Source organism: Camelus bactrianus, chromosome 14 (assembly GCF_048773025.1).
Source record: "Camelus bactrianus isolate YW-2024 breed Bactrian camel chromosome 14, ASM4877302v1, whole genome shotgun sequence".
In the NCBI taxonomy this organism is placed as follows: Eukaryota; Metazoa; Chordata; class Mammalia; order Artiodactyla; family Camelidae; genus Camelus; species Camelus bactrianus.
This window is the reverse complement of record NC_133552.1, coordinates 70,455,872-70,466,285: the sequence shown is the minus strand read 5'-3', so window position 1 is coordinate 70,466,285 and position 10,414 is coordinate 70,455,872. Positions and strand designations below refer to the sequence as shown.

The window sequence follows — 10,414 nt, the reverse complement described above, 5'->3', positions numbered from 1 at the left end:
ACGTGACCGCGCTGTCACGTGACCTGGGCTTGCCTGCGACCCCGGAAGCGGAAGGCTGGCGGGGGGGCGCGGTTGGTCACCTCCCCGCACGGCCGCCCAGCCCGGCTCGGGGCATTCGGAGGGACCGCCGGGGCTGGAGCCGACGTGCGGCTCCCCGCCGCGGGCCGGGAGTGAGAGCCGAGCGCTCCCCGGCAGCCTGCCCCGCGGAAGCGAGCGGGCGTTTCCTCCCAGACGGGGATGCTCACGCGCTCCGTCGCCGGCGCCCAAGGGGGACGGAGGGGCAGGAAGGAGGGGCGTGTTGGAACGTTCCCTTCCGTGCTAGAAAGCAACGCCGAGCACAGACCTCGGAGCCACACGCAGCCGGGCTGCAGGGTGCGGGGACACCCAGCGGGGCCTCGGCCCGGACGCGGAAGGCAAAGAAAAGGGGAGCAGGGTGCCCGGAAGCCGGAGGCTCGTCGGGTTCCTTTTGTTGTCTGGGCAGAAATTTACTCTTACTGAAGAGTAGGTCGGCCGGCAACTTGTCTAGGGATGTTTTGGGGGTTTTCGTTTGCGGCTGTTCCAGCTGGGGAGGGGTCCAAACAGCAGCACCCCGCCGAGGAGAAGCGCCGTAGGGAAGGGAGTGGCACCTGCGGTCTCACCGTCAATGACTCGTTAGTGTAGGATGCCGGTCCAGCACGTGAGAATGTCACCCAGTGAAGCAGTGTTGAGGGCAGGCACAATCGGAGACTTGAAACAGGTCCATTTTCTCCTGAACATTCTGATGGTGAGAAGACAGACAACCTTGAGTACAGGGACAGAGACCTACTCGTTGTGCCTCCCAGCCTCGGAAGCCCCTTCCAGCAGAAGCTAAAAACCCCAGATGGTCGCTTTCCCAGCCTTCCTAGTGGCTGCGGAGTGAACTTGGCCAGAGTTCAGGCCATTCGGCAAAATCGGGAGCCAGCAGTTGCAGGAAAGCGAGAAGCCCAGGAACCTGGTGTTCGCGGTGATGACGGCCGCAGCGACATGGAATTTCCAGAGGCAGGGGGGAGGCCCGGCTTCCTGGCTCTTCACCGGTTTGGGGCTGTGATACGTGTCCAGCTGTTGTTCTCGTTGCTCCCTTGTACCTGCTGTCCCTGGCGTTATGCCGCATTCTCTTTGGGAATTCTGTGAGCTCGTTCTTTCAGCTTAGACCCAGCAGAGCGCATCTGTACTGTGTACAATTGTCTAAGACATGCTGTGCTTAAAATCTTCTTTTTAAAGACTGAAAGGAGTCTGGGTCAGCGAAAGAACAGGGTATTAAAAAACAGAAAATGAAAGACAGCAAAAATTCCATGATGCTACATTTTTAGAGTGTAGGAAGGTAACATGGTGGGATTTTCTCGTTTGGTTATCTTCCTGTGTGTTTGAATCCTTGTTGAGGGCCGGGTCTGGTCTATCCTGGACGGGAGGGAGGATGTGGAAACCAGACCCAGTGGAGGACTCCATGCCCCCTGAATTCCCCCGGAGACACCTTTCTAAAACAAAGCAGTGGGGGCATTAGGTGGAGAGGCCTCTCGGAGCTGCTTAGCAGAGCCAAGGAGAGAGGCCTGGGACACTGCTGTGGTAATGATGGCAGGGGTGAGTTAGAGTTTAAGGGCAGGGAAAGGGGTGACATGACTCCAGGGCTCCTACGCTGGGAGGGCGTGTTTCCCTGAAGGCTGGTGCCACCCGGAGGGGTGTTAGTATCTGAACCAGTTGAGTACCGGGGGTGGAAGCACTGGACCTGGCGGAGGTGTGGGTGCCAGAGCCCTTCCCTGGGGGTTGAGGGGGTCCCTGGGCCCTCGGTCTGTGGGGCTCGGGCAGACCTGGGCCGGCACTACACCCTGGGTCCCGTTTATCACCGGGGACCGAGGTTTTTCACTCCTCTTGCTCACTTACCTCAGAAATATTTACCTTTGGTCTATTAATGAAACGAAAGGCAGGAGAATTGTCTCTGGTAGGTGTGAAACTAGTATTACTGAATAACATGTCAGAAAAACAAAACAGTACACTTTCAAGTGAAATACACACTTAACAAGAAGAAGTGAGACTGTCATACGATACTGTGAAAACTCAGCCTCTCCTTTGGGACAGGTAGATGGCTTGTACTCCTCTTGCTGTTTAAAATGATGCCACTGAGAACATCTCGTGTACATGTTTCCTGCGCCTCTCGGATCACTTCCTTTTGATAGATTCCTTGAAATGCTTAAACCACGGTACGCTGCTTTTTAGACGCTTACAAAAAAGGAACCCTCGTAAAAAAGAACCAAAACTTCTTTCCTAGAAAGTTGATTAAATCAAGGGGTCCAAGTCATTGTGGCGCGTGAACTTGTGTGGTCTCAGTCACACTCACCAGCCGCCATCTGTAACCCTGGGTCTGGGGCTGTGGCTCAGGTCTGAGTGTGTCTGGGACACGAGAGGTGGTGAACCAGAGACACCCGCTCACCTCGCTGACGTGGGCCGGGGCCTGGAGGCCTGGAGGGAGCAGTGGGCTGGGACCTTTGTCCTGGACGCTGCGTGGTCGTGGTCAGCATCCGTTAATCGGGGCCTCGCCTGTTCTTAACGACAGAAGTTTAGGACCAGGACGGAGACGCCAGGAGAGGCCACAGTGAACACGACTCCAGCTAGGAGCCTAAAATCAGCATCTTGCCGTCATTTTCTCCAGGTCAAGTCAGATAAAGCGCATTGTTCATTTTCTTTTTTCTTGTAACTTTTACCTTTTCAAATCAACTTTATTAAGGTCAGTTCATGAAAGAGACATACACCATTTTGATATCTTGACGAATGTGAGGTGAGAGGAAGAGCAAATGGCGCTGGTGCTGCCCAGAGAGCCCCTGAAACAGCCGGGGTCCCCGGGGAGCAGGGCTCGTGCGCCTCTCAGCCTGGCTGGGACCCGAACTCTGACCGCCCGGCTTGGCACAGGCGTCCAGGGCACCTGCACAACGTTCCAGAGGCTCAAGACTCTTGTCGGCCCCTCGCCCTAAGCTGTGGCAGCCCGTCCTTTCTGGGTGAGTACTTCCTTTTTCCTGGTGCAGCCAGTTGTAATTCTTGACGGTTTTAACTGCCTCGTGGCATTTGCCCTCAAGGGCCCTGACGCCCTTCCCCAGAACACGTTCTGTTTTACCAAATCCGTGTCCCCTGAATTGCAGCTCTTATTAAAGACCCCAAGTAAGCTTGGCCCTAGTTTTAAAAATGGGTTATTAGTTTTCTTGTTACTGAATTCTGAGTATTTTTATATATTCTGGGTACAGATGTTTTGATATGTTGTAAATAATGTTTCTCATTATGAGGCCTACCTTTTTATTTCTTAATAGTATCTTTTAAAAAGCAGCTTTAAATGAAAATCCAATTCTCAGTATTTTTTATGCTTCATGCTCTTTGTGTCATAAGAAATTCTTTGCATATCCCAACATCGTATTTTCTCCTGTTTTTTTTTTCTAGGTTTATGGTTTTAGCTTCTACAATTAGGCCTGTGATCAAATTAAATTTTGCACATGGTGTGAGGTGAGAGTCAGTGTTCATCCCTCCCATATGGATAGCTACTTGGTGAAAAGACTTTTTCTCACCCATTAAATCACCTTGGCATCCTTGCCGGAAGTGGCTCGGCCCCGTGTGCGTGGGTGTATTTGGTGCCCGGTTCCATTCAGGTGATGTGCCTCGTATTTCAGCAGCACCGCGGTGTCTTCATCACTGTAGCCTTGAGATAAACCTTGAAACTCGGTCGAGTAAGTTCTCCAACTGCTCCTGTAAAAACTGCTACGGCCTTTTGGATTTCCATATGCATTTTAGACTCAGCTTATCATTTTTTTATAAAGGAGAAGAGCCTGCTGGAACTTGGGTGGATGCAGGAGAAAAGCGACGTCTTAGCAGTGTTGGGTCTCGCGGTGACGTGCGGCAGCTCTCCACTGATCTCAGTGTTCTTCCCATTTTTTATCAATGCGTCATAGTTTTCAGTGTTTGTCATTTTGTATAGTTTGTAATCTATCTCTAGGTCGCACATTTGGGGACTCTGTTTCAGAGGGGGTTGTACTTTTAAATTTTATTTCCAGTTGTCTGCCTCTGGAACACAGAGGCGCGGTCGATCTTGTTTAGTGACCCTGCGTCTCCTGATGGTGCTGAGTTGGCTTCTTGGTTCTCGCCGTGTATTTTGAAGATCTCTTCATGTGTTCTGCCAGTGTGATCGCGTCATGTGTGAATAAAGACTTTCTTGTGTCTTCACTCCCATCTGCACGCTTTTCTTCCCTTGTGTCGTCTCCCTGCAGCGCTGAGGCCTTTAGCACATCACGGAGGAAAGGTGGTGGCGCAGGCCCCTCGCCCCGGCCTCAGGGGGGAGCTTTCTGTCTGTCACCACTAGCATAACGTTAGCTTAAATGCTTTGTAGGTGTCCTCTCTCGGGTCAAGGAAGGTCCCTTCTCTCTGGTTTGCTCAGAGTTGCTTTTAAAATGAACAACGGGTGCTGAATTTCATCAGAGGCTTCTTAATGTATTGAGGTGATTATATGTTTCTCCTTTCTTCTTTTCTTTGCTAGATTTTCAAATGTTAAACCAATCCTGTGTTCTTGAGGAAAACTTAACTTGGTTTTGGTATATTATTATTAGTTTTTGTATATGTATATTTTTTATTGAAGTATAGTCGGTTTATAATGTCAGTCTCTGGTTTACAGCACAATAGCTCAGTCATGCACATACGCACATACTCGGTTTCATATTCGTTTCCAGGCTTGGTATATTACTGATTTTCGATGTTGTTGGATTCACATTGCTAAGACCTGGTTACAGGATACTGGTCTGTATTTTTTTTGTGGTAGTTTTGGCTGATGTTTGCGTCAGGGTAACGCTGGACTCGTGATACTGGATGTGAGGTAGTCCGCCCTCTGTTTCTGAACGTCTGTGTCAGAAACCACTACGCAGAATTCACCAGTAGTGCCTCTGGCCCCGGACCTCCCTGTGTGGGATTTACAATTGCAGGCTCAGTTTCTCAATAGAGAGCTATTTATGTTTTCTATTTCTTCTTGTTTTCCATTTTGATAATTTGTGAAGTTTGTGGCACTTGACTGTGATCTAAGCTGTAGGATTTATTGGCATAAACTGACTCAGCGGTTCCCGCTGTGGGGCCTGCCATCGCGCCCTCTCCTGACGCTGGTGAGTCTCCTCGCCCCCCTTCGTCTCACTAGCAGTTTGCCAGTTTTGTCGCTCTTCTCAAATAAACAGCTTCTGGTTTTGCTGATTTCTGTTTCTTTGATTTCTACTTTTACCTTTATTATTTCCCTCCATCTGTTTACTTTGGATTTAAATTGCACTTTTTCTAGCTTTTTGAGGTGGAGGCTTAGATCACTGCATTTAAAACGGCCATCTTTTCAAATGCAAGCATCTGGAGCCGTAAGGACCTACGCACTTCTTCTGCTACGCTGTTTTCCTGTTCATTGAATTCAAAACACTTTCTAATTTTCCTTGTGATTTTTCTTGGCCTCAGAGGTTGTTTATTTAAAAGTGGGTTATTTATATTATCTGTGTTAGAATTACTGGGTCACTTACTTAGAAGTGTATTGCTTAATTTCCAGACATTTAGTGATTTACCAGTTACCTGCTACATCTCTACTGTCCTTGTGATCGGAAGCCAGGGTCTGTGCAGCTCAGTCCTCTTAAGCGCGGGAGGCGTGTTTCGCGACCCCTGTGTGCTTCCCTCGGTGCGTGTTGCGGGCGCCGGGCCCACTCTCTGTAGTCAGTGGTGGGTGAGGGCCCCGCCTGCCCGTTCCCCTGTCTGCATGTCACCCGGGGAACAGTGCTGAGACCTGCGACCGCGGCTCTAGGCTGGTCGGCTTCTCCTGACGCTCTTTTCGTCTCTCCCAGTCTTGCGTCACGTGTTTTGAAGCCCTGTGACGAGGGCTCTGCGCATTTAGGGTTGGATCTGAGGAATCCCTCTTTCATCTTCATGAGTGTCCCCCTCACCTCTGCAGACACTCCTTGTCCTTAGGTCCGTGTGACACTAACGCAGCCACTGCAGCTTTCTGAGCGTGTGATTTCTTACAATTAGTTTTCACAGTAAATCTTTTTTCATCTTTTCCTTTAAACCCATCTGTATTTTCACATGTGGAATGCCTTCCTTGGAGACAGTGTATACCTGGGTCTTAATTTTCCATCCAGTGTTTAATCATTTGATTTCTGTCCTTTACTCCCACTCCCCCGCTTTCCTGCCCGCTTCTGGCAGACTTTAAGATTTATCTATACGAATGCGGTCCTTCCTCCCCAAGAAAGGCCCTGCATGTCCAGGTGCTGGCGTCTGGCACACTGTAACCATGTGTGGTACTGGGGTCCATACCTTCGTATTAACTCAGAATCGCCCCACGGCTCCCTGGCGTTAACTGTCTCCTTTTGAAAGATAAGAAAACCCAGGCTTAGAGAAGGTAACTTTCTTAAGGGTGTCCAGGTAGTGACCGAGCCAGGCTCTGACCCCTGGGCCATCTGACCTCAAAGCTCCAGCCCCTAACCTTTTCTGTCTGCTGACTCTGGACACCGTGTCCACTTCAAGATGCGACACTGTCCACACTTGATTAGCAGTTGACCTTGATTCTTACGTCTGATCTTGATAATAGGGACCCAAGAACCCCCCTCAGCTCTCTACCTACATCCACACCTGTCTACGCACTGACCCCTGCCTGTGCAAGAAGAGATACACGTGCACACACACCAGTACTCACACACGCAAACACCCGCATAAGCACGTGCACACACCAGTACCATGTACCCCACTAGCCAAGGGGCCCAGGGGCACGGTACCGCCGACCACTGACTCTAGGGAGAGCCTGAAGACACTGCCGCCTGTGGCGAAGATGAATCACTTTCCCGTAAAGTGTCGTTGAAAAGTGATGAGGACCGTGCAGCGGTGACTGCGTGCGGCTCACAGAGCAAGAGATGTTTCCTGTGGCTCTTTGCAGAAAGTTGTACAACCCTGCCCTGGACATGAAGAGAGAGAAAAGAACTTTAAAATTTGGACCAGTGCCCTCAGAATTTCAAGAAGATACTGTAGCCAAAAAAAAACAAGAGAAAACATGACAGTCTCCTGTTAAAGTCGGGTGATCAGAAAACGGAATGACAGCCTGGCACAGGCTGCTGGCTGCTAGAAGAGCTGACCAGGACCGGAGGGGCCGCGGGGGCCGCGGGCTCTCCTGCAGGCTCTCCTGGCCTGTTTGCTTCCTCTGAAGGAAAGTAGGAGCAGGAGCGTGGGAGGGAAGGTGCACTGGAGGAAGCGAGTGAGAACACCCCCGAAGTGCAACAGGAGGGGTCACGCGTCTCGGGGCGGGGGGGTGTTCCGCCGAGTCCCGTCGGGACAGAGGAAAGTGGGCCCACACGCAGTCGGGAAAGACAGAAACCCGGAACTAGGTTTCAGAATTGTCTTGGGGGGAGAAAAGCAAGTTAGTTACAAAACGGCCTCAGCCTTGGGCACTGGAAACGCGAGGACCGCGAGGGAGGACTGCAGAGCCCCGGGGAGAGACTTCGAACCTAGAATTTTACTGCAGCCAGACTGCTGAGCGCAGACGCAAACATAAAGGCGTAGGTCAGACAAGCAGGGATTCAGCACGTTTTCCTCCCGTGCGCTCTTGCTGAAAAAGTCATTTCAGGGTCACTGCGGGCAGAGCAGGGAAGGGCAGGCTGGGTTTGAGCAGGAGCGGGCAGAGCGGGAGGGAGAGGCGCCCGGGCCGCAGCCGGGCGCGGGTCAGGCGGAGGGTCTTAGGAGAAGGTCTTTGGGAAGAAATCAGATTGGAGCAGTTCAGTGGAATCACTGATCTTAGACAGAGGCATTTGTTTCTTCTGTCAACAGCAGGAGATTAAAGTTGTTTTTAAAATTTGTATTTAAAAATGTTCAGGGAAGACGAGCCGCACAAGGATGCACAGCCCGGCTGTGAAGCTCGTTAAAACACGTGTTTTCGGCATCTGGGCCGCGCTGTCCAGAGGCAGGCTTCACCTCCGGGCTGCGCACACCCTGTGGTCCCAGGCGAGTCAGCAAGGAACCACCAGTGCCATTTCTGAGTTTCTGACTTTCAGACAAAACACGCAGAGTTTCATTAGTAATGTGAACGCATAAATTATAATCTGACAAGAGCTGTCAAACTGGAAGGAGGAGGGAGTTGTGGGGGAAAGTATGGGCCTTGACTTCCTCATTTTCACCGAAGGAGGTCAATAATCTTGAGAAACAGTAAATTCATGGGCCGAGAAAATGGAGGTTTCAATCCATGCAGAGGTGAATCTAAAGGAACTGAGAGTGACCAGCTGACCGGGTTGGGGTGCGGCTTCTCTGGGGGAGGGGCCGGGCGCTGCAGCGCAGGGGACATGGGGCCATTTTGGTTATTTATTTTAACAACTTGTGGTTAGTTTTATTTATAAACGTGACAAAAACTCAGCAGCACAGAAGGGCATGTGATGAAGCCTCCCTCAGCCCTGTTCCCAGCCATCGGAAGTCCACCCTGGAGGGGCAGCTGTGGTTACACACGCGTGTGCGCACGCGCGCACACGCACTGGCAGTGCTGGGCACCTGACACCAGCTGCCCCCTGCTCTCCCATGTCCTGAGGGTCTCCAGGGGTCGTGATGCTCGATCTCTCTCTGGGAGAGCCTGGGGCAGCACCACACTCGCTGGGACCGCGTCACCCAACCAGGCCTGTCACCGCACGTCGGGCATCTCCCACGTGCGCTGTCGCAGCCCTGAAGTCACCCGCACGAGCACGGTGTGTCGCGGGGCACCGCCTGCAGGTGGACTCCGGTGGCTCAATGACAATGGGCGTCTTCAAATGCTACACTCACAAGTTTATGTGAGACCACTGTCCCGTGTCACGACTGGTCCACGTCCCCAGAGCCCCCCCTGTCTGACCCCTGTGCTCTGCGAGCCCCGTGCTCTGCATCCTCGGGAGTCCAAAACCCTGTGTCCTGCCCCTGCGACCTGGTCTCCCTCCTCTCCATCCCGAGCCCTATCTGCCGACCCCTGGACCTGCCATCTTTGTCAGTCAAACCCCCATCTCCTTCCCGACAAACAGGATTCCTCTTCTGGGCAGCGCGGGACCCGGGCCAAGCCCATCGGAGGGTCACTTCTCCCCTCGCTGCCCTGGAGGTGTTGGCCAGCAGAGCAACAGCTCCTCCACGTCCGTGGTCACCCGGAACCTGGCCCCAGGGCCCTGCCCTCCCTGCAGCTGGCACGCAGGGCCGCCCCGCACACTCAGCCCTCCACCAGACGGATGCCCGCCCGTGCCCCGTCCCCCTGGCAGTGCCGCTCCTCCCGTCCACGTCTCCTTCCTGGACCCTGCGGGCGGGCTGCACTCACCGGGCCATTTCCGCTGCTCTGGCGGCAAACAGGAGCACAGCCAGTCGGCCGTCTTGCACTTCTGTGCACTCGAAATACGTGGTGGTATTTCTACCCCCAGATTTGCCAGTTTTTCAACTCTTCCCTGTGTCGTCTCATTGTTCTTAGGAAAGCGGATCTTCATTCATCAGACGTCTTTCCATCAAACAAAACATGCCTCGTGTTTTCTTCTATTTATGGTTTCGTTTTTCACACGTAAATTTTTGACACCTTGGAACTTATTTTAGTGTAAAAAATTAGTGTAATCTAACTTTGCTTTTCTCAAGCTGGTAACGCGAGTTTTTCCAACACGCCTTGCTGCGGAGCCTCCCTTTCCGACAACGCCCCACCCCCGGCCGCGTACCTGGTCTCCTCCAGGACCCCATTCTGCCCAGGTCACCTGTGTGCTATCCCCAGAGGTTTACAGCAGCCCGTGGCTATTCTTGCCCATTTGCTTTTGTATTTTAACTTCAGAGTCCTCTTGTCTGTGTTTCAAAGTCTGGGGTGGGGGGCGGTGGCAGCTCAGCACGCCGCAAGGGCAAAGCAGAACGGACTGTGCCTTTCACGTACTCAGGGTTTCTTCCTGTTTCTAAGTCATTCAAAAAATATTTTTTGTATATTTTGTTACTATGTATTTCATCAATTTTTTGTTGCCACTGGAAAAGTGACCCATTACATTTTGAATCTTCTGTTACTTTTATGTCATTAAAAACATACTGAATTCTTTTTTTCGGTCATAGCTTTCAGTTGCTTCTCCTGGATTTTCTGGGCACACGATCACTATCTGTAAATAATTTCCCTTCTTCCTTTCAGTTTAACAGCCTTTTGTCGTAAATGCCTCACCCCTTCCGGTCACTTCCTCTTCTCTGCTTGTTTTACCACGTTACCCTTTAACCATGTAAACCAGTAAACGAAGCTGATACGCAGGGACGGACAGAAACGTGGGGTCAGAGGCCGGTCTGCCGAGGTCCTGCGGGTGGGGCTTTGTGGCGAGGAGCACAGGAAGGGTGTCTGCCCTGCTTCTGTCTGCTGTCCTGGGGGCAGTGCGAGGGGCTGAAGGGTTAGCACTTGGCATGCCACAGTTTTATC

At 51.9% G+C, this 10,414-nt stretch overlaps 1 long non-coding RNA gene across 1 annotated transcript; it reads left to right on the top strand.

The window, feature by feature from the left end:
* Positions 1-17: 17 nt before the first annotated feature.
* On the top strand, positions 18-10,052 carry LOC123616116 (uncharacterized). The gene is made up of 2 exons (XR_012511793.1): positions 18-3,005; positions 3,439-10,052. It is a non-coding gene; the product is annotated as an uncharacterized LOC123616116 (long non-coding RNA).
* Positions 10,053-10,414: the final 362 nt, after the last annotated feature.